A 23152-nucleotide genomic window follows, 5' to 3' on the forward strand; every position below is an offset into this window, starting at 1 on the left:
TTGACCAATTTTTCCACTTGAGCTCATCAGTCGGTTATCGAATTCTCCACGGAGAAAATACGATCAGCTCCACATCAATCACCACGTCTTTTCGTTTTTGAAACTTTTTGTGGATAGTTATATTCATTTGTGAAAATTTCTGCTTTTCCTGCCACTGTGGACACCTGTCCTACCCAAACATCGATCTAAAATGCAGTAGGTGACGGATGCGAATAGAAACAAAACCGCTTCGCATGTGTGTCCGCCGTATTATTTTTCTTCGTGACACTTTTGTGCAAAAGTTGCTCCATTGATTACCTATCACCGACGCCAAAAACGTGACTCCATCATCTGGACCCTAGATATGAACCCATCAACAGATGAACCAGAACCAAAGCCTTTACTTCCCTTCCGAATGAAGACGTGACCACAGATTTTTTACCTCAGAAAAAATCAACGACCTCGGCTGGGATTGATACTCACTGGGGTGAGAAGAGGTCTCTCTTACCACCTAACCACCGGCGCCGTCTTGTGACAATTATAAATTTTCACCCAATCATAAGCATACTTCAGCTTGGGTGTGGAAAATATTTCCATCATCTTGTCATCGAGCCCAGCAAAATTTAATATGTTACTTTCAAAAAATCTAATCACATCTGGAAACGCCACACTGAAGATCTTCTCCGTCCACCACATTTAAACATTGAATTATTCGGGCACTACTTAATCCAACAAGATTGGCATAAAATTACCGTCGGCAAAAATCAATTTCCTCAGCGGATGCACCGGTCCATTTCACCATATCAGTCTAAGCAGGCATCGCCGTCGTCGTCGTCATCGTCGTAGTCGCATTCGTCATAAGCAGCAGCACCCAGATCTGTGCATCATTTGCCATTCACTAATCGAGTCTATCGTGGACTACTGGACGTCGATCTCCCGCCGCCGGTTTGTCCTCTTCGGAAAAATATGTCCCACACTGCTGCTCCTTCACTTCTTCACAAACGGTGGGCTACCGAAACGATGATAATTTCATTCCATTTCACTCTTACACACACACCACACCGAACCGTGAGGAACAGTCCTCAAACATCATCATCTCCCTCACCAGCATCAGGTACCGGTCACGAACGGTTTGATTATCACTCAATCACGACTTTTGATTCACTTCTACCGGCGCTTGCTGCTGTTAACTTCGATGTTTTATGATTGATACGACTGCCACACTTTGCACTCACTCTAAAATCTCCGGAAATCTCAACATGGTAAATAAGTCACCGGGTTTTCTAGGCGCTAAAATTATACGGGCACTTCCTGTGTAACGCTTCCCGTGGTTTGTGATAATTGATGTTGCATAGATTCTGCACCAAAGCAGGCGTTGCACCGTTGGTATCCAAAGCAGAAGATATGCGCGCGAGCTTTGCCCAACAAAGCTCACCACAGTAGCCTAGCAACGAACGGAACGGCTCTAAACAAACGGCGCGATATCTACTCGCGTACACTTCAGCGAAACGAATGAATGCAACATTACAATGCGAGTACCACCAGAGGGTTTCCTTTCCCCAACCATCAACGAGCAAAGCAAACGCCAAACAAACACATAATACTCGCGAGAGTATCATGATCCAAAACAAAAAAAAACCAGACCCTCAAGTGACGCTGATCGGTAACCCTTTCTCCTGGCATGTGATCCACGCACCGCACCACCCACCACCAACACCACCTCCTTCCAGGGGGAGGATGAGCCGAGCGCGAACACAATCAAATGACTGAGAGAGCAAACAATGCACTGCATTGTGCATCAAAAGCTATGCCCTCTCTCACGATCACGAGTTTTGCTACCCGCTCCAAGTTTCGAATCTCGCTCTCTATCTCTCTCAAATACTCACACACACACACACACCGAGCTAATCTTTCTCCTACTCGTCCATCGCTAGCATCGCAAAGATACCCTGAATTATATTAAACTAGCATAAAAATAATCTAAAGAGAGAAAGAATTAATTCAGAAAAAGACGCCCAACTTTAATCGTATTGGCTAATCCTGCTAAACCGCCTACTCCTCCTTCCACTTCTTCTCCGCTGACTGACGATTGTACGGCTAGTTTTTGGGTGGGGCGGCCCACGTTTGCATAATGGAGACGCTCGATCGAAAGAGTGCCGCGCATGTTTGCCTAGCCAACCGCGGACGGTTCAATTGCCTTCGCTCTATAGCTATGTAGCTAGCTACAACACGGCTTGCCGCGATTGTCTTCGGATACGAGGTTGTCTATTTAGAATAGCTTCCTGGCATCTGCTGGATATGGTCCAATCGGATCGAGGGATTTTTCTTGTGGCGTTTTCATTTTTTACATAGTGGTACACGGGAGTATTGTACGAAAAGAGACGGACGTATTATGCCCAAGTTTAAATGGGTGTAACAACGGTGTAGTACCTACAGCGGGAGCTAACATTAGGTAATACTATTGAATTTTTTACCTTTAACAATTTTCGATTTTTATTTTAACATTAAAAAAGTATAAAAGTTCTAATAATTAGAATACCTGCTAGAACTATGGGTGTACTAAATTGAGCGCTTAGAATTTATGGATACCACGCAGCCAGTGCAGGATATTCAATCATTCATTCAAGATTGAACAAACGTAGCCGACAAATCTGCAATGGCATCCATCGTATGAATCAAATTATCTACCATGACGATGGTGAAGAGAAAAAAATCCCACCTTAAATGCAGTTAATCATTTACATGTAAATGCAACCTATCGTTTTTTCTAGTCGAACATTGTTATTTCATGCATGGTTAGATGTTATCAGAAATAGGAAGGTTATGGGAAGTATTTCAAAGTATATTTAATTTAAATTACCGATTAATGAATTTAATCTCATGTTTACTGTATTCTTTTGATTGCCGTCAAAAAATTAGTAAACAACCCTGAATTTCTTTTTGTATTTATCTCCGGCAGATGGCCAAAATAACAAAACAAACAAACATGAAGAACATCAAAATTTCAAAGGTCGTGCTACTATGTTTCAAAAACTAACGAAACATCTCGAACTCGAAGATTCATGTGGTTTCTAAAAAAAACTTATCCGCGACAGGAGCAACGAAAAAGATATGTGAGGTGTCCAACCTGGAGATTATAATTAATTTATTATAACACAATATATTTTATTATATTATAATTAATCTTATTTCATTATAATATTAAAATGAGCATGTGCACGATGTCCGTACAATTCGTAGTTGCTACTGATTCGCCAGAACAAGGGAAATTGTACAGGGAATCAACGAATGGGGCCTGGGAGCAGCTATCCACAATCAATGCGCAGAGATCTATACTTTGAAATTACAATAACGACGCCGGCCACATCCTTACAGTCATAGGGGAAGGCAAGGAATGTTAGTGTAACAAACGTTATTATGGAGACCGTGTATACCTCTGCATCTCCGCGTCTGTCGCGGGAAGGAGTTTTTGTTAGTGTGATGGGCCAAGAGTAGAAGACGTCCAACCATTTCCACCTCGAAGAGCGCAGCGAGAAAGACGATAATTCTCGATGAAATTACCTGACACTGGGAAATCACAAAGATTTGTAAAGCTTAGACTAGTAGTTACTCGATGAACCAAAAAAAATTAAAAAAGTTCGAATTTCGGAAAATAGCTTTATGAAAACCGAAAAATCTCATATTTTGCTGTAAAATTCGCTCGTTTTCTTCAAAATAATAGAGATAAAAAAATTTATTCAGTTTTCTGTGGTTCATCGACAGGCTATATATATTTTGCATTGTCATAAAAAATCAAGTTAATTCGTTGATTAGTTTTTGAGTTATCGTGATCGCCAGTTTGAAAAACGCGGTTTCGAGAAAACCACTATTAAAGGATGTCTCACATCAAATTGCATCACAAAAAAACGCTGTGGAAAAAACCCATTGGGTATTTTTTCATGAAAATTTGTGTAGAAGTAGTAGAGTGTATTGTTTACACATAAAATAAGTTCAGCGTGGCCACGTGATTGCGGGAGACTATTCTAGATGTTCAATACTAATAATTAGGCGGATAAAAAACTACAAGGGGCAGCCCTATGGGGTTGCACGAATTGCAGACGTAGGACTATACTACTTAATGAATTTTTTTTTATTTTTTTAGTGCATTTAGAGTCACACTAAATCAAATATATTTTTTACGTATAGTTTAAGCACAACTAATCAACATCGAATACTACATATTGATTCAAACCTTATTGGTTATCAGGTTATTTTATGTGTAGTAGGTGAATCCGATTAAACTTATTTGAGAAGATCTGAAGAAAGAAGACACAAAGCCGTGACCGAACTAATATCTGGAACTAAAAATTGTAAAAACTTTGCGATTGTATGTGATAAAAAACCCGGACCAGTGAAGAAAAATCAAATTTTAGACAATATAATCGCATATCATGTATAGATCAAGCTTTCTAGTTATATTTTGCCATTATTGTAACGTTCCTATAGTACGCATACAAATGTAGCGAATGCAGTGGTCATTAGACCTCTCCACATATTGAAAAAGGTTTCAAATATACATCGGTCAGCTCAAATTTTTGTTCTAGGTGTGAATTTAAGAACTTTCGCCAAAAATGGCTTAATTTGGACATGATTTAGAGGTGTCTCCAATCACAAATCGTGTTTTTGCTATGTTTCCATAGGAAGGTCACTTACACTCTGAATTAATAGGCTCAACTTGCCCACATATCATCAAAGGTTGTTCCTTAGACATATCTTAACATGTTTGAGCAGGTGAACATAGCTCTAATCGCAATAGAAAATTTGTTAACTGTATTTTCATATAGAAAAGAATACCAAAACCAATAAAAAATACTACTAATTTTCGTTGGTTTTGATATATTTTTCTATATGAAAATCCAGTTAACAAATTTTCTATTGCGATTAGAGCTATGTTCACCTGTTAAAACATGTTAAGATATGTCTAAGGAACAACCTTTGATGATATGTGGGTATGTAGGGCCTATCAAATCAGAGTGTAAGTGATCTTCCTACAGAAACATAGCAAAAACACGATTTGTGATTGGAGACACCTCTAAATCATGTCCAAATTAAGCCATTTTTGGCGAAAGTTCTTAAATTCACACCTAGAACAAAAATTTGAGCTGACCCATATATATTTCAAAACTTTTTCAAAATGTGGAGAGGTAGACTTTTTATAAGGAAGACAAAAAATTGTTGATTCCAACATCAGTAGCAAAGACCGTATCAGAGAAAGCGAGAAGAGGGCGGACAAAAATGACAGGGAAAAAAAAGAAATTAAACTCGTAGCTTTGTGGTAAACGGAAGGTCACTATCAGGACATCATGAACCGGATCGCCGACTGGCCTCCTTAGATCCGCTGGGAACTCTTGGGACCACATTTGCAGGTAGCTGTTAGCAAGTCAACCCAAGCCTGCACATCTCGGACTAGAACCAAACCGAAGGTGTTCGCTAACCGGAGATCTGGCGCTACACACCTAGAAAAAATCGCAAAAATTTACGTCTCCTGATCATGACATATACGAGCATCAAAAGTGACATATTTTTACGTTTGATATTAATTTTACATGTTGTTGAATTTCGCGAGTTCCGTAATTTTACTCCACATATGGATTTTTTTTAGAATGTTGAGGAGTGTAATTTTATAGCACTACGCATGGAAAGTACATCATTCATGTAAAATTAAACAGAACATGGTTATATCACAGACTAACAGACATAACACTCAAAAACAAAGCTTCGCCCGCTTTAACGGTCATTTTAAATATATTTGTAGTTGGGACTGTGGCCACATTTGAAATTATGGCGCCACTGACATATGAACAAGCATGCGGGGGATAGACCACTAGTGAAAAATGGTTCCCAAACCTGAGGGGTAACCCACCAGTAAATGAGTGATTGGGACTGTTAATAAAAGGTGGAGCTAGTGTTCTGGGAAAATTGTCGGATCGATGTTTTTGAGGGAATTCCCTCATAGTGTTATGTCTGTTAGTCTGTGGTTATATTTCGTCATTTCGTCAATTACGGTTTGTTAGATTGTAGCAAGTTTGGAATTACCTCAACGGTAACATTCAGATTTTTTGATGTGTAGAACACTAGGAGCACGACCCGACAACATGTTTAATGTCGCGATAGCCGTCACCGCAGTGTAGAGAACGCTCTCCTCGACCCCCGATACGCCGGAGATGCGCATTCAACGTATAATTATTGGATACGACCCGAGATGCCACCCGAAAGAAGTCACGACCTCCATCCTTCCTTTTTAACCAAGGTTGGTTGATGCCTTTGAAATTCCTAAACATCCATTATCCCACAAAATTTGCCAATTTTCGAGCGTCCTCTGACAAGCAATACTAAAAAAATCGTTAAAGCTGTGCGATCTTTCACAAATATTACCTTCTAATTCCTGAGTGTCCGCCTTCTTATTACCATTCTAATCTAAGTGCCACTTTTCTCGTTACCCGTAAAAGAACAATGCGAAAGAACTCAAACTAATACTTGTATCAGGCAAACAGGAACGATTTTAGCATAAAGAATCTAGGAACGCCCATATTTCTCCAGGAAAATAAATAAGGAGTGCCTTCCATGCTCCATCGATCGAAGTGATTACTTGGAACTGTAACGATGTGGACATGGTTAAGATTTGTGGGGAGAATGGTAAGCGTGAGTATCTTTGCTGTCAGATAAATTTGTGTGTTTTTTTTTTTTTTTTTCATACGTTTATTTGACACGGCATTTGCAATAGCTTTTTACGCCAGTTTCTTTTTTTACATAGCACGTTACAAAAATCCTTAAGACTAATTTTAACTATACTAGTACTTTGTCTAAAACTAACACTGAAATCACTTTATTGTTTGCTTTTTTCCTTACATTGTTGTATTTCATACTGATCTAGTATTTTCGGGTGTATTTATTTACTTTTTTTCTGTTATTGTCTAAATTTAAAAACTAAATATTCTAGGACACTTTAATTGGTGAATGATTAGCCTTGGATGAGAGTATGAGGAGATGAATTTAATTAAATTTTGACAGACGCTGTTTTTAGAAAATGATAGATAAGTTCCATGTATAGAAGATCGCGATACGCCAGGATGTCTCTAACAGGAACATGGATTGGTCTTCCTCGGACTTGTAAAGAATCTACTAATTGTGATCTGGCTTCACGATATTCAGTGCAGGACCAAACAACATGCTCAATGTCATGGTAACCTTCTCCACAAGCACAATGATTACCCTCAGCGAGCCCAATACGACGGAGATGCGCATCTAAAGTATAATGATTGGACATGAGCCTAGACATCACACGGATGAAGTCCCGACTTACATTCAATCCTTTGAACCATGCCTTCGTTGATACTTTAGGGGTAATTGAGTGTAGCCATCGTCCCATATCTCCATTGTTCCAAGATGTTTGCCAACTAGCAAGTGTCCTCTGTCGAGAAGCGCTATAAAATTCATTGTAAGCGATGGGTCTTTCATATATTTCACCATCTAGTGCACCAATCTTGGCTAAATTATCAGCTTTCTCATTGCCCGCAATAGAGCAATGGGCGGGGAGCCACACTAGGGTAAATTTATAACATTTTCTTGTCAGGTTACTCAGAGATTCTCGTATCTTTCCCAAAAAGAATGGATCGTGATTATCAATCCTCTTTGAGCGTAGAGCTGCAATTGTGCTGAGACTATCAGTGAGGATAAAGTAATGGTTCGGGGGTAAAGTATTAATTATTTGCAAACTATAGTGAACTGCTGCTAGTTCCGCTATATAAACAGAGGCGGGTTCTGCAAGTTTGAGAGAAATTGAAAAATTATTGTTGAAAATACCGAAACCAGTGGCCTCACTGATTCGTGACCCATCAGTGTAAAACATTTTAAGGCAGTCTATGTGTTGATATTTACTTGTGAATATTTTAGGGATCTCCCGCGAGCGTAGATGATCCGGAATTCCACGAATCTCTGCTTGCATGGACGTGTCGAAGAATAAAGTGGATTCAGGAATATCTAGTATATTGACGTATGTGTGAACATACCTAGCAGTCGTTATTTCTTGTGACATGTGATTGAAATACACTGTTATGAATCTGGTTTGGGGTTGAAGCTCGACAAGTCTTTCAAAATTTTCAATTACCAGTGGGTTCATAACCTCACATCGAATAAGTAAACGAGAAGAGAGATCCCAGAATCGGTCTTTTAGAGGAAGAACTCCCGCTAGTACTTCAAGACTCATCGTATGGGTCGACTGCATGCAACCTAAGGCAATTCGTAAACAGCGATACTGTATCCGTTCCAGTTTAATAATGTGAGTGTTCGCAGCTGAACGGAAACAGATGCACCCATATTCCATTACTGAAAGTATTGTTGTTTGATACAATCTTATCATGTCACTTGGATGAGAACCCCACCATGATCCAGTTATTGTTCGCAGAAAATTTATCCTTTGTTGGCATTTCGTTATTAGATACCTAATGTGGCCTCCCCATGTGCCTTTAGAATCGAACCAAATTCCAAGGTATTTAAAAGTCAGGACTTGGGCTATCGTTCTACCAACCAACTGAAGCTGAAGCTGAGCTGGATCACGCTTCCTTGAAAAAACAACCAACTCTGTTTTCTCCGTAGAGAAATCGATGCCTAACTTCAAAGCCCAACTTGATAAATTATCCAAACTATCTTGCAGTGGTTGTTGTAAATTTAAGGCTTTTGGTCCTGTAACAGAAACCACGCCATCATCTGCAAGTTGCCTTAGAGTGCATGGGCTGACAATACAATTATCAATATCATTCACGTAAAAATTGTAGAGAAGGGGGCTTAAACAAGAACCTTGTGGGAGGCCCATGTAACTTATTCTGAATGTTGCCAAATCGCCATATGAAAAATGCATGTGCTTTTCTGACAATAAATTGTATAAATAATTATTTAATATTGGTGAAAGACCACATTGATGTAGTTTCTCTGAGAGAACATCAATGGAAACAGAGTCGAATGCTCCTTTTATGTCTAAGAACACAGACGCCATTTGTTCTTTTTTTGCGTAAGCTAGTTGGATTTCTGACGAAAGTAGCGCCAGACAATCATTCGTTCCCTTTCCCCTCCGAAAACCAAACTGGGTATCTGATAGCAAGCCGTTCGCCTCAACCCAATTGTCGAGACGTCGTAAGATAATTTTTTCCAACAATTTCCTGATGCAGGATAACATTGCAATCGGTCGATACGAGTTATGATCGGAGGCTGGTTTTCCCGGTTTTGGAATAGCGATAACTCTCACTTGTCTCCAGTCGTGCGGGACAATGTTCTGCTCAAGAAGCTTATTGAATAAATTCAACAAGCGTCTTTTTGCTAGGTCAGGCAGATTCTTCACCAAGTTGAATTTAATTCTGTCTAGTCCCGGAGCATTATTGTTGCATGAGAGGAGTGCAATTGAGAATTCCATCATTGTCAAAGGCGAATCTATGAAATCGTTACTTGTGGGAGCATCGCGAGTGATTTTCTGCGCAGGAGCAGAATCGGGACAAATTTTCTTGGCAAAATTAAATATCCAACGATTCGAAAAATCTTCGCTTTCATTAGTCACGTTTCGATTCCTCATTCTTCTGGCTGTGTTCCAAAGAGTACTCATTGATGTTTCTCTTGACAAGCCATTAACGAAGTGTCTCCAATAACTAGATTTTTTGGCACGACGTATACTGTCAAATTTGTTTTGCAAAATGAAATAATTTTCAAAGTTCTCACGTATACCCCCTTTCTGTTTCATAATTTCTTTGTAGGCAACTTGTTTAGCTTCATATGCATCAGAGCACTCTTTGTCCCACCAGGGATTAGGAGGCCGGCTGTTCATTATCATGCCAGGATTGCATTTCGTTTGGGTTTGTTCTGCTGCTTCAATAATCAAACCCGCTAGAAATTCATATTCTTCGGTAGGTGGTAGCTCTTCCGTCGAAACAAGAGAAGTGGAAATTAAAGATTGGTATTTTTTCCAATCAATATTTCGTGTCAAGTCATAAGGGACATTGATTGAATTCGTGAGGCCTAATTTACTGTTAATTGAAATAACGACTGGCAAATGATCGCTACCGTGAGGATCAGGTACAACCTTCCACGTGCAATCTAACCGAAGTGATGTCGAGCATAGAGATAGATCTAATGCACTTGGTCGTGCGGGTGGTCTGGGAATGCGTGTTGCTTCGCCTGTATTTAAAACTGTCATATTGAGCTCGTCACAAACATTGTATATCAAAGAGGATCGATTATCATTGAAGAGGGAACCCCACAATACTCCGTGCGAGTTGAAGTCTCCCAGTATCAGCCGCGGAACAGCCATGGATTCCACTACCTCAAAAATCTGACGTTGTCCAATTTGAGCTTTGGGAGGTATATATATATATATATATATATATATATATATATATATATATATATATATATATATATATATATATATATATATATATATATATATATATATATATATATATATATATATATATATATATATATATATATATATATATATATATATATATATATATATATATATATATATATATATATATATATATATATATATATATATAGAAGCGATAGACATGTCTTTGCCTTTAATATTCGTTTGGACAGCAACAGCCTCAATGCCCGCAAACAAGGGGATGTTAATTCTATAGAAAGAATAGCACTTTTTAATTCCTAGAAGCACTCCTCCATACGGGGTGTCTCGGTCTAGGCGAATAATGTTGAAATCATTTAAGTTGAAATTAATGTTTGAGGTAAGCCATGTTTCACATAGAGCAAAAGCATCGCATTTTAAATTATGCAGTAAAATTTTTAAGGAATCAATTTTAGGTATGATACTTCTGCAATTCCACTGTAAAACAGTGATGGAATCTTTCATTGGAGGAGGTGAATTACCCATTGAAAGATACAATCGCTGCAAGGATGGGCCATTGAGCAATCAGCTGCTCTAAAAATGTTCTAATTGTTGGGAGGAAAGCTGAAAGTATACTCTTTAGTGGTTCAGAAATATTGAATGCTTTAAAAATCCAATCAACAATTTCAGAAAATTTCAATAATCCTACCCCCGGCTGAGGCTCAGAGGTAGTCGAAATTTTATTATTTCCAGTAATGGTGTTCTGTTTGGATTGTACGTTCCCAAAACCGGGCGGAATTGATTTCGGTTTTGAATCGGAATTTTTCGGTTTTGGGCGCAGTTTATCTATTGGTGGAGAAATTTTAAGGCCCTTTCTTGGCAGCTTGGGAAAAGAAGACTGTTTTCTTTTTCTGGAATTTCCGGGTAAAACAAATGATGTACCTTCGCACGCTCCGTCAGAGTCAGACTGTTCCGAAAATAGAGATGTGTAAGTGTTTTCTAAGAAAATGGGTTTAGGGGTAGCATTTTTCAACATTTCTGCATAGGAGCGCTTAGACCTCTCCTTCAAGGATCGTTTAATTTTATCCTCGCGCAATTTATAAATGGGGCATGCAGGGAGCTCATGCGAGTTTTCTCCGCACATTAAACATTTTTCTGAATTTTCATTGCATGTATCCTCTTGATGAGAACCCCCACATTTGCCACACCGTGCCTTATTGGAACAGTAAGTGGCTGTGTGGCCAAGCTGTTTGCAATTAAGGCAATTCATTACACGAGGGATAAAAAGGCGAACAGGGAGACGAATCTTATCGATAATGACATAGTTGGGCAGCGCAGACCCAGCGAAAGTCACTCGAAATGAGTCAGACAGTCGATAAACTTTTTTATCTCCTTCGTGTGATACTGAATGCAATTGCTTGCATTCAAGTATTTTTACGTCTTTAAGTATGGTGTCTTTGAAACGACCAACCCCATGCTTAACTAAGTCATCAACAGTCAAACTCGATTCTGTGATGACCCCATCAATTTCAATTTCCTTTGAAGGAATATACGCTCTATACTCACGCGTAAAAAGCTCGCAAGAAGCAATTGCATTGGCTTGTTTGAGACTACCAACGACAATGCGTATTTTATCTTTATTGACTTTGACGATCTCTTTTACATCCGAGAATCGCGAAGTCAAATCTTTAGAAATTTGAATAATATTTAGCGCCTTTACTTTACGCCTAATAAATACAATCCATGGTCCCGTTGACGACTCTGGGTAAATTTTAATTCTAGTCGGATTTACATTTTCAGCATAAGGCTTAGGGGGAGGGTCTGGTACTCGTTCTCCCATCTCTTCATCCATTTTACCTAGCAAGAAAAACTATCACAAAAAGGAATGAAAAATATACCTGTTATACCTGTAGAACACACCTCATGTGTTACGTTGTAAACTCGGTGCCCGTTGTTTGACAATGTGACACTTGCTGTCCTTCTTCGTCGCGTTGCTTCTTCAGTAGAGAAATAGTCCTACCTGCAACACTTCAAAACTCTCTCCGATTAAGCTGCTCGTCGGTATCACCACCACAAGCGCGCTCTCTCCGTTTCCACCACCTCGGTAGACAAATGTGGCTACCTGTGGCTTGCTGCGAAAATCCCACTGTCGATGCGGCACTTTTCGGTGCCACTTGTTTTCCTTATTCGTCGTACCACTTCTGCGGTAGACAAATAGAGCAAATGGGTCTACCTGTGACGCTTCCCTCTCGTCGATTAGAATTGCCCGACGACACCAATACACTATATTTTTTTCTGTGTGTACAGGCACGATCACTGTCGATTTCTGCCACCGCGGTAGGCAAATTCGTCTACCCGCGGTTTGCTGTCAAACACCACTTGTCGAGGATGCCGTTGACCACGCCTCCGACGTATCAACTGTCGACTCACACTTAACAAACTGGTCTCTCTCTCTCCCACAATAACGCATACAGCGTCTCGCACTCCGTCACTCTCTCGAGAACAAAACCTTCCACCTGGAGGCACAACCGTCTCGGTCGGTTGCAAAAACTGTTACATGAAATTTGTGTGTTTGAAAAACAATTATTACGTTTATATACATTATTAGGGCCTTTTCGCATACAATTCTGAGCACTCTGCTCACAACGGAGTAGGAAACCGTGCACGGTTGTTCTCGCCAGGTATTCGTTTCGTCTGACCTTTAATCGCAGTGAGTGTTGAGAAATAAGTCAGTTAAATCGTTGCATACTTCCACCGGAGGAATTTATTATTTTTATTCGATTGTTTCTGATATAGTCGACGCATTGCTCTTTTGATCAATGAGCACACTGATGAGGTAGAGTACAACGATAATTCTAACGCGCATTCGTGTCATTTCCACTTTATTCAAGATATCATATTGAACTTATCGCGAATATCATGAAGTAAGATTGATCGGTTGAATTGAAGCCTTCTAGAATCAGCTGAGGTGCGATGTATATGGAAACAATATCAATATATCTATGCCTATGATTCGGATTAAGCAAGCGACAACTTCAGTACCTGGTACCGAGCAAATGCTAATCCGATTGAAATAATAGTAGGTTTTGATTCCCAAAACGCTCCTCAATATTGTTTTCTCGGCCATGGCGAATAATGTTAAAATTGAGGAAGATCTACGTCAGAAGTAAAGCAAGTTTTGCACAATGCAAATTTATTGTGTAAAACCTAGGAAAATAATAATACTGAACTATAGAGTTACTTGGAGTTTTGGATTAGGTTTTATAATAGCACCCATCAAGGGACACTTTCAAGCCTTTACGAGGAAACTTAGAAGAGGAAATGATTCTCCTCTTTCGAAAACTTATAGGAACATTAGAAGATGTTCCCTCAACAGGATTGTCAAAATCTCGCTTCACTAAAACAAGGAAGCGTAGAAATTAGTCGTAGCCAGTGCTTTCTTTAACATTTCTTCCCAGCGTTTCTCAAAAGGATGCTTCAGTTTTTCCCCGTATAATTTATATGCAGGATATGTCGACAAATCATTCGGAGTCTCTCCACAGAAGAAATAGTTCCTCTCCGCATTTTCCACACCATGCCTTATTTATATTATGAGCCCATTGTTTGCAACGATGTGCATGCCCCGCGATAGAAAAAGGCGAGCAAATAGACGAGACCCGTTTTGGAAGAACTAATCCGGCGAAAGGCTCGATAGGAAGCTGATGGAAAATAAGTTATCTTATACTCCTCGATTTTCACTGAGCGCAATTGCTTGCATACCAGAATATTCACTGACTGCAGCACAGGGATCTGGAAGGAGCCACCCCCTAGTTCGCAATTAAGGCCTTTCTCAGAGACTGCACCATCAATCTCAACTTCCCAGGCGGGTACGTAGAAAAAATACTTTTTCGTACACGGTCGAGTGTTGTTTAGTTAGATCATGCGATATATCGATGACGTTAAATGGCTTGTCTTTGATCCAGGGGCCGGTTGTATTAGATATAATTTGCATCGAAAATGAGGCTTATCGGCATTATTTTTGCAATGGACCTCCACTAAGCCTGAAAGGATGTCGGTCTTCGGAGATACCTTCCCATTAGTCAACACTATCATGCGGGTTTCAGCGCCCATGAAAGGAAGGTTTTATAGCAGGGAACGGAAAATTAATGCAACGAAATTTAAAAGAATGGAGTAATTGGTATTTAGCAGCGGAACATTTGTAGTATCTGTATTCATCAAACATATTTTCGCTTAGCCTTTGGACATACAGCCCTGTTAACAAATGGTGTTTCCAAATAGCAACCAGATATTATCAAGGAATTTTCATTTTTACTTACACACGTCATAGCTGAACTTTCGTCAGTACGGGATAAATTTACTCCGAATCTTACCCACTCGGGAAAAAGGTGTTCCGCCGGCTCTGATTAGGTATAAACTTTATTTTAGTATGTATTCCAGTGATTTTTACAAATACCAAATCAATAACTTATTAAATACCTCCATGCAGTGAATTTTGTTTATGGAAGGTTGAAAAGGTTTTGTTATTATACAGGTATTATAATAACTTGTTCCATTATCAACTAGTTATTCGTAGTACATGTTTCAGTTAGTATTTCAGGTATTTTATCTCTTATGCAAGACTCCTCAATGCCTTATTCTGAAGTTATTTTCTTCTGCTCAGGACAGAACGCCACACGGAAAGAAATCCGTTCATAAATTCATGAAAGGAAGATCATGATTTCATGAACTGGATGATTTACGAAAACTGTGGCCAAGCTCCTGAAATTATGAATAATAAATCTCGTATTCATGAAACTTTTTGTGTTTCCTTAAAATTTCACTTCGCGAATATATATGGCGTTACATTCGAATGTTTGGTAGGGTTTTGTTATGCTCCATGTTCATAATTTGGGAAAACACAGTTAAATAATGTTTATGATTGCAGGAGCATTTTCGCGATTTTTGTAATTTCTCGTCATGTTTCCATGATATTTTATTCATGAGTTTACTATCGCATTTTTTCCGAGTAGCGTGATTTATATTCATGATCACAGTTGCGATTTTCATAATTACTATTCACGTTATCGTAATATTTAGTCATGAGTTGAGCGGTTTATGTTCATGATTTCAGGATCTTAATCACGATTTTTGATATTTTTTGGAGGAATGCGTGCCGGAGAGACGGTAAACATGCATCATTACATTTTCCACGTCTGTGCATGTGACGAACAAACCGACGAAGATTTGCATAAAACGATGAAGGAATACTTCTCTTTAGACAGCCTTGGAGTAACCCAGCCAAACAAGCTGCCTTTATCTTCTGAAGACGGACGAGCACAATCACTATTGGTATCGTTTACGCACTTCAACGGCGAACGCTACGAAACAGGTCTGCTGTGGCGATACAACGACGTTCGTCTGCCCGATAGCCGAGATATGGCTCTACGGCGCCATCAATGCTTGGAGCATCGTATGGCGAAGAGCCAACAGCTGGCAGAAGTGCTACAGGAGAAGATTGCCGATTATGCCGCAAAAGGCTATATTCGCAGGCTTTCCGACGACGAGGTTGAGCAGCAGTCCGCGCAAACATGGTTCCTACCAGTATTCCCAGTAATGAATCCGAACAAACCCGGAAAAATTAGAATAGTGTGGGATGCAGCAGCCAAAGTTCACGGAAGATCCTTGAATTCCTCATTATTGAAAGGCCCGGATTTGCTATGCTCTCTTCTGACCATTCTGCTACGATTTCGTCTGCATCCTGTTGCAGTAACTGGAGATATATGTGAAATGTTCCACCAGGTACTGATTCGTGAAGAAGACCAGCGATACCAGTGCTTCTTTTGGACGGATGAAAATAACAAACTCGTTGTTTATGCTATGAGAGTCATGACCTTTGGGGCATGCTGCTCTCCGAGTACCGCTCAGTACGTAAAGAACGTTAACGCAGAACGATTCAAGATGGACTACCCAGAAGCATACGAAGCCATTACGAAGTCGCACTATGTCGACGACATGCTGATCAGCGTTGGTTCCGAGGATGAAGCAATTCATTTAGCAAAAGACGTGAGGCACGTGCACGCCCAAGGTGGATTTCATATTAGAAACTGGATAAGCAATTCCAGAGTAGTCACTTCAGCGTTACAAGAAACAAACACGGAATAAAAGAGTTTCGATCTATCATCGGGATTGTCCACGGAAAAGGTATTGGGTAGGTGGTGGAGAACATACCTTGATGTTTTCACCTACAAGGTCGGCTGTAACCGGTACGACGCAGTATAGCTGAAAGGTGGAAGACGTCCTACGAAACGAGAGGTTCTACGAGTCCTGATGACTATATATGATCCACTTGGACTAATCGCACACTTCCTAGTATATCTGAAGGTTCTGTTACAAGATATATGGCGATCTGGTGTAGCCTGGGACGAGGAGATAGACGAGGATGCGTTCGATAAATGGCTATCGTGGATAAAAGTCTTGCCGCAAGTCGAAAATGTGAGGATTACTCGATGCTATTGTCCCAGCTTTCCGATTAGCGAAGCAGATGAGGTGTAGCTACACACGTTCGTTGATGCTGGAAAGGATGGAATGGCAGCCGTTTCGTTTCTACGAATTGTCAAAAACGGAAATATCAGCTGCTCTCTTGTCGCTGCAAAGACCAGAGTAGCACCATTGAAACTAACATCGATTCCCCGACTTGAGTTACAAGCCGCAGTGATTGGCGCACGACTCGCACGTACTGTCGTTGAAACTTTAGGTATGCGATTAACAAAGAAAGTTTATTGGTCTGACTCTAGAGACATTCTATGCTGGATAAACTCGCATCGTCGACGGGATCAGTTCGTCGGATTCAGAGTCGTTGAAATTCTGGAAACTACGGAGGCACGAGAATGGCGTTACGTACCCAGCAAGCTAAATGTTTCTGACGACGCTGCGAAGTGGACCACACTTCCAGATCTATCTGTCGAGAGTCGGTGGTTCAATGGATCGAATTTCCTGTGGACAACCGAGGACGAGTTGCCGCAGCTCACAATCCAGGCCACAGAAACCGATATAAGACTTGAGGAAGGGCATCTAACTCATCACGTTCTCCCAGAACCAGTCATTCACGTCGAGGACTACTCCAACTGGGTACGGCTTAGGAGAGTGGTCTCCTAGATGCTACGATTCATAGCAAGCTGCCGGTTGAAGCTCCAAAAGAAACTGTTCAGTATGGGATCGCTTACCGATGGCGAACTACACTTGGCCGAAACATACCTGATTCGTAGCGCACAGCAAGAATGTTTTTCTAATGAAATCCACATTTTGCAAAATACGCCAAGAAAGGTTGGAAAATTTGTAACACCTCTTCCAAAATCTAGTCCACCGTATAAGCAAGCGCCGTGGTTGGATGAATGCGGCATAATCCGGATGAGAACCCGTATAGCCGCCTGTCAGTATGCCACCGAAGGCGCTAAACAACCCATCATCCTACCGAGAAAACATCATATCACTACTCTTATAATATCCCACTACCACAATAAATACCACCATCAAAACCACGAAACAGTAATAAACGAACTACGTCAGATATACCAGAAAATGGTACCACATTGGGCGCTTACGTTCCTGTTTCAATCAAGTGCGTAGAGATTGTCAAAGATGCAAGATTGCAAGCGCCGAACCAAACCCTCCAATCATGGCTGATCTGCCTCCTTGTCGACTAGCGGCTTTCGAACGTCCGTTAACGCACACTGGAGTCGACTACTTCGGTCCCATCCAAGTAGCGGTCGGTAGACGAATCGAGAAACGGTGGGGAATGTTGCAACCTGTTTGACTGTTCGAGCGATACATATCGAAATAGTGTATTCGTTGACTACTAGCTCTTGGGGGTGGGCGTAGGGTATTGGTAAATCGATTGCCTTGTACGCAGCGCACCTGGGTTCGAGTCCCGACCCCGCACATAGGGTTAGAAATTGTTCATAAGAGATTTTTCTAACCCGAAGAGGCGAATGACCTTAAGGTTAAAACCTCTATAATCGAAATAAAAAAAAAAAAAAAAAAAAAAAAAATACTAGCTCTTGCATCATGGCAATCCGGAACTTCGTCGCTCGACGTGGTCAACCTCGTAAGTTCTAAAGCGACCGTGGAACAAACTTCATTGGCGCAGAACGAGAGCTAGAAAGACTCGGCGAAGCAGTCGATCACGACGAGATCATAAAAGAGCTCACTTCTTCCGTAGGCGAATGGACGTTTAATCCTCCGCTAGCTCCCCATATGGGAGGGAGCTGGGAACGGTTGATACGAACCGTTAAGAATAACCTGATGGTGGTTTGCTCAACCAAGACTCCATCCGACGAAGTCCTTCGCAATCTGTTGACAGAAATCAAGAACATAGTGAATTCTCGCCCGTTAACGCACGTGCCGGTAAACGATGACTCTGCTCCGGCACTAACTCCGAACCATTTTCTACTCGGTTCATCCAACGGTACGAAGCCACTGTTCACTGCAGACGATAGTGGGATAGCTTTGAAGCAGAACTGGTGCACTTCGCAGATCTTGGCAAACATGTTCTGGAAACGGTGGGTGAGCGATTATTTGCCAGAAATTACACGTAGGACAAAATGGTTCATGCCGGTGGAACCCATCGTTGCTGGAAATATAGTACTTATCGTCGACCCAAAGATGCCCCGGAACTGTTGGCCAAAGGGAACAGCCGAGCCGATCAGGTGCGGACCGCAACCGTAAGAACGGCCACTGGTATCTACGAACGCCCAGCATCAAAGTTGGCAGTACTGGATGTTCAGCGCGTCGAACAGTAAGCTAACCAGAAGTTGTCGTACCCTGGAGGGAGTGTTGCCTATTCTATTAGGTCAGCGCGCCCACTATCTGCATCACCAACTTTGACACCAACAGTAAGGATGACAACCTTGCGAACGGGCACCATGGAGCGAGTCTTGGCGCGACTCAGGAAAGGATTCTAGTGCCCAGTTGTCACATCGAGTGAGTAAGCACAATCTGTTCATGAAGCTAAAAAACACATACTCAATTCTATAGCTACATGATATTGAACTTAAAATTAGTGAACTAAATCTATTGCTTACAAGTAATGAACTACATCTAGTGCTTAATATTAGTGAACTTAATTTAGTGCTAAAATATTTAATCTACCTATTCAACGCAAAAACGCACTGGTAAGAATTTGTGCTTAAAATCTAACTATGAATTAACAAATGAATCTTATAAACTAGATAGTAAAGCTATTTCCATACGGAAGTCTATGGTTGATTGAAGGTTGCCTCAAAGCTATATTTAAATAGGATAGACGTTAGAAGGGAACTAAACGTGAGTAATAATAATACCATCATCATTTATTCTATAACTTTACCTAAATAATTACAAGTGAAATAGAAACGAAATAATGTTGAACTTATTACTTGTAGGAAAATTATATCTCTCTAGAACCGGATCGTGCGTTTTTATTTAGTTTCCGGGCGAGATCATAATCTCGGAAATATCCCGTTGAACTAAATTCAACAGAACCAATCGATATTTTCTAGTATTACTGTTGTTTTGGACCTGCAGTAACTCAACTTTAATAAATTTCCATTGCACTATTTGCTTGTATTAAAAAATGGTTACCTACCTCAAAGTACAATTGTTTTATTTTACAAATTCACACGACACGTCCTCACGAGGAATGACTGTAAGTACGTGATTATATGGCAAAAACTTTTGGAAGAAGTAAAATTACCAAATGGGTATATTTTTCTTTTGTGATGCTCTAAGTAAGCGATACAGTGTACTTATCCAATGGCTTTAGTATCTTGGGGCAAACAACACAAAAGCGGTTGACTTCGAAAATAAAATTATAGATAAATTGAAAAACATCGACGCTTTTTAGTTGATAAGTCAATTTGGTGTAAATTTATCGAAGATCATTTGGATATTCGATTAGATATTGGGATGTTATGAAACGGATAGTGATCAGAGGTGAAAAGATTACGAACATGTGTCGGCATATCTGCTAAACAACATCATCTATTCAGTTATTTTCAAATCACATGAAACCTTGATGATAAGTTTAAGTCCAGAAAAAAACAAGCTTTAAAAAACTCAATCCGCCCACCGCTCAGTCGATTCCTGTCCCACCAGGAGTGCCTGATCCAAATTTGAACCGAATTGAACTAGTCTAGCTATTTTTCGAATTTGCAGAAGACACCACCTTTCTCTCTCACTCTGTTGAAAAAATGTTAGTGCTGGTACCCGTTATGCAATGAAATACGGAACTAATATTTTCTAGGTAAAATATGTACTTATGTAATGAAGTAGTGGTTCTCAACCTTTTTTGTCCCGTTGCGAACCCCCACGGCTGAACATTCATTTTGTGTACTATCCAAATATTATTTTCAGTCTGTTACAACAAAGCTCCTTCCGCGCAAATAATCTTCTTCACGGACCCTGGTAGCTACATCACGGCCCCCTAAGTTGAGAATCACCGTACTAAAGTATTCAGCGAAACCCAGCGGTTTTTTGGTTGGTAGTGCAAAAAACCTGCAAATGCTCTTAAAATCCGATTCAAATGAAAAATATAATTTTCCTACTAGTTTTCGAGAAACAATGCAACGAAAATTCATTACACATTAACATTATTAAAATCATTCTGGCAGCCTTAAAATTGCATGAAATATTGATACATTTGTGATGCATAGAAATCTTTGAATTCAATAAACTTCTCAAACTCCCCTAATTACCATAAACGGATGATTGCGAAACCTACTTCTACGGTCCTCAGGCGCCTGTTCGGCGCGAGATAACAAAACTCCCCACTCAGCGCAAGATATATGAATTAGGTGAATAGAAACAAGTTCTGCTTACATAAATTCAAATCGTCCAAGAGTCGGGAGAAAAGTGCATTTCAATGGTATAATGGCAAAACGCGAAGCAAAAGAATATCAACTCGTCCAAGTTGCCACAACAGCTCATGGCATACTGACTTGGCGGCAGGTGGTTTAGGGGGAGGCAAATGACGAAACACGCATCTCGCACATCGTGTACTGGGTTGGCTGGCTGGCTGGCTGGCAGGCTGGTTGGTCGGTTGGGCAGCAACTTGTCGAATCGACATCAGCCCCAGAGACCAGCACCACCAGAAAGGATCGCAGAATGCGTGCGTGCGAAATCAACTTGCAGCACTCTGGCGTGCTCTTCTTTGCCTACACCCATCCACCGCGCGCACCGTTATCCTGGTTGGTCGTGATGTCTGACCAAATCTGCAGCACCCCCTCGCATAGTGGGTTAAAACAAAGCATGCTACGGCTGTTTTGTCTATGTTTTATAATATTATCATTGATGATACTACAGAGTCAAAGACGCTGAATATAACAACAGTTCCTATGAATGACACTATGGCACTCGGAATAAATGGAAAACAAAAGATTGAGATGTCGAGTCTATATACATCCATTTTGATATATAGCAATAAAAATAAAACGTCTCAAAATGACGTTAAAATTGTAAATCGTAGTATAAAACTGTTAAAAAAAATATAACCATCTTCCATTACTGGATACACCACTGTGCATCACCGTGCGGATCAGCACCTCCGAAGCAGTCAGTTCTTTCGCAAGAAGGCTCGACAAATAAAATAAAGTAAAAATTAAAACCGATGCGAACAACAAACGTAACTGACTGCGGTCATCTATCGCCGCAGCTCTTCGCGGGCTGATTTTAATATCCAGACTGCTGTGATGCTAATAAAAATTACCACTATCTCACACATTCGCACGCACACGTACACACTCGGAGGCGCTCAGATGCTCCATCTCGTCGTAGTAGACCGTTCGCGCGTTTGCGATCAGGAGGATTATTAAATGCTTGAGAAATGCATTTAACGCGAAATAAGGCGTATTATTGTAGACTTTATTTGCACTACTGTGTGTGCGAGTGCGCGCTCACAGATCCAAGGGAAGAGATGCCTTCGAGCAGTTCAACGATTATTATTGCTAGTGGTTTAGCCGAGCTGCTGCTGCTCGACCACAGTCGAATCAGAAGGTGTGTTATTGGTGCAGCGTCGTCGTCGTCGGCGACGAAAGGCAGTCAGCAACCTGACCCATTCAGTTAGGACCCCAGGGCGACTGATGAAAATCTTCCTGCTACTGAGTACACGCTATCTGATGGTTCCGCGTAACGGGTTAAGGCTTCGGAGGGGATGCCATAGCAGCTTGACAGGTTGGTGTGAGCTTTAGAAGATCATCTATATCTCTATCATCTAAATAGAGACTGGACATTTCTCCAGATTCAATATATAATTATAATGATTTAGGTCCGAACACCATTTGAAAAGGGTCTCTAAAAGGAATAATTATAAAAAGTGTTTGTTTCAGAGATGATTTAAGATCATGTTTTAGGATGAAAATCCTTCTACAAATCTCAACAGCTACAGTGTAATAGGATTTTTTCTATATTGGGCTTGTTTGTCTTAAAATGTTTCGTACTCAACTTGTATATTTTGTATTATCGCTCTTTTAGTTTGAAAGCTGAGAAAATTTACTAGTAAATACAGCCGTTATATCGGCCAGATAATGGGATTCAGTAACATTTCAGACTAATTTTGTCAAGAGTTATAAGCTAATGTGGCTTTGGTTAATGTTTTCAAAATTCAAAAAAGTGCCAAGCGTTTTGTGTGTAATAAAGACAAAGGCATAACAAATACAATTTCGATTTTCTAAAATTCATGTTACTACTGGTTCAGTTCGTACATATATGGGAGTTCCTTATGTGATCGAACAATTCATTATCCTATAACTGATCAATCAAATTCAATTCCATTTGAGACTTAGTTTG

General features: G+C 40.3%; 1 protein-coding gene across 5 annotated transcripts in view; it reads right to left on the reverse strand.

Annotated features, from left to right (window-relative positions):
- The window catches only part of LOC131682369 (uncharacterized), a 256096-nt gene that overhangs the window by 29931 nt on the left and 203013 nt on the right, over window positions 1–23152 (reverse strand). The window contains exon 1 of one of the 5 annotated variants that reach the window (XM_058963794.1): window positions 732–1494. The exons of the other annotated variants lie outside the window; for them this stretch is intronic. The gene's annotated coding sequence lies outside the window, so the exon portion shown is untranslated. Of the gene's footprint in view, window positions 1–731; window positions 1495–23152 lie in introns of those variants that run through there. 5 annotated transcript variants of the gene reach the window in all.

The sequence above is a fragment of the Topomyia yanbarensis genome, chromosome 2, assembly GCF_030247195.1.
Source record: "Topomyia yanbarensis strain Yona2022 chromosome 2, ASM3024719v1, whole genome shotgun sequence".
Taxonomy (NCBI): domain Eukaryota; kingdom Metazoa; phylum Arthropoda; class Insecta; order Diptera; family Culicidae; genus Topomyia; species Topomyia yanbarensis.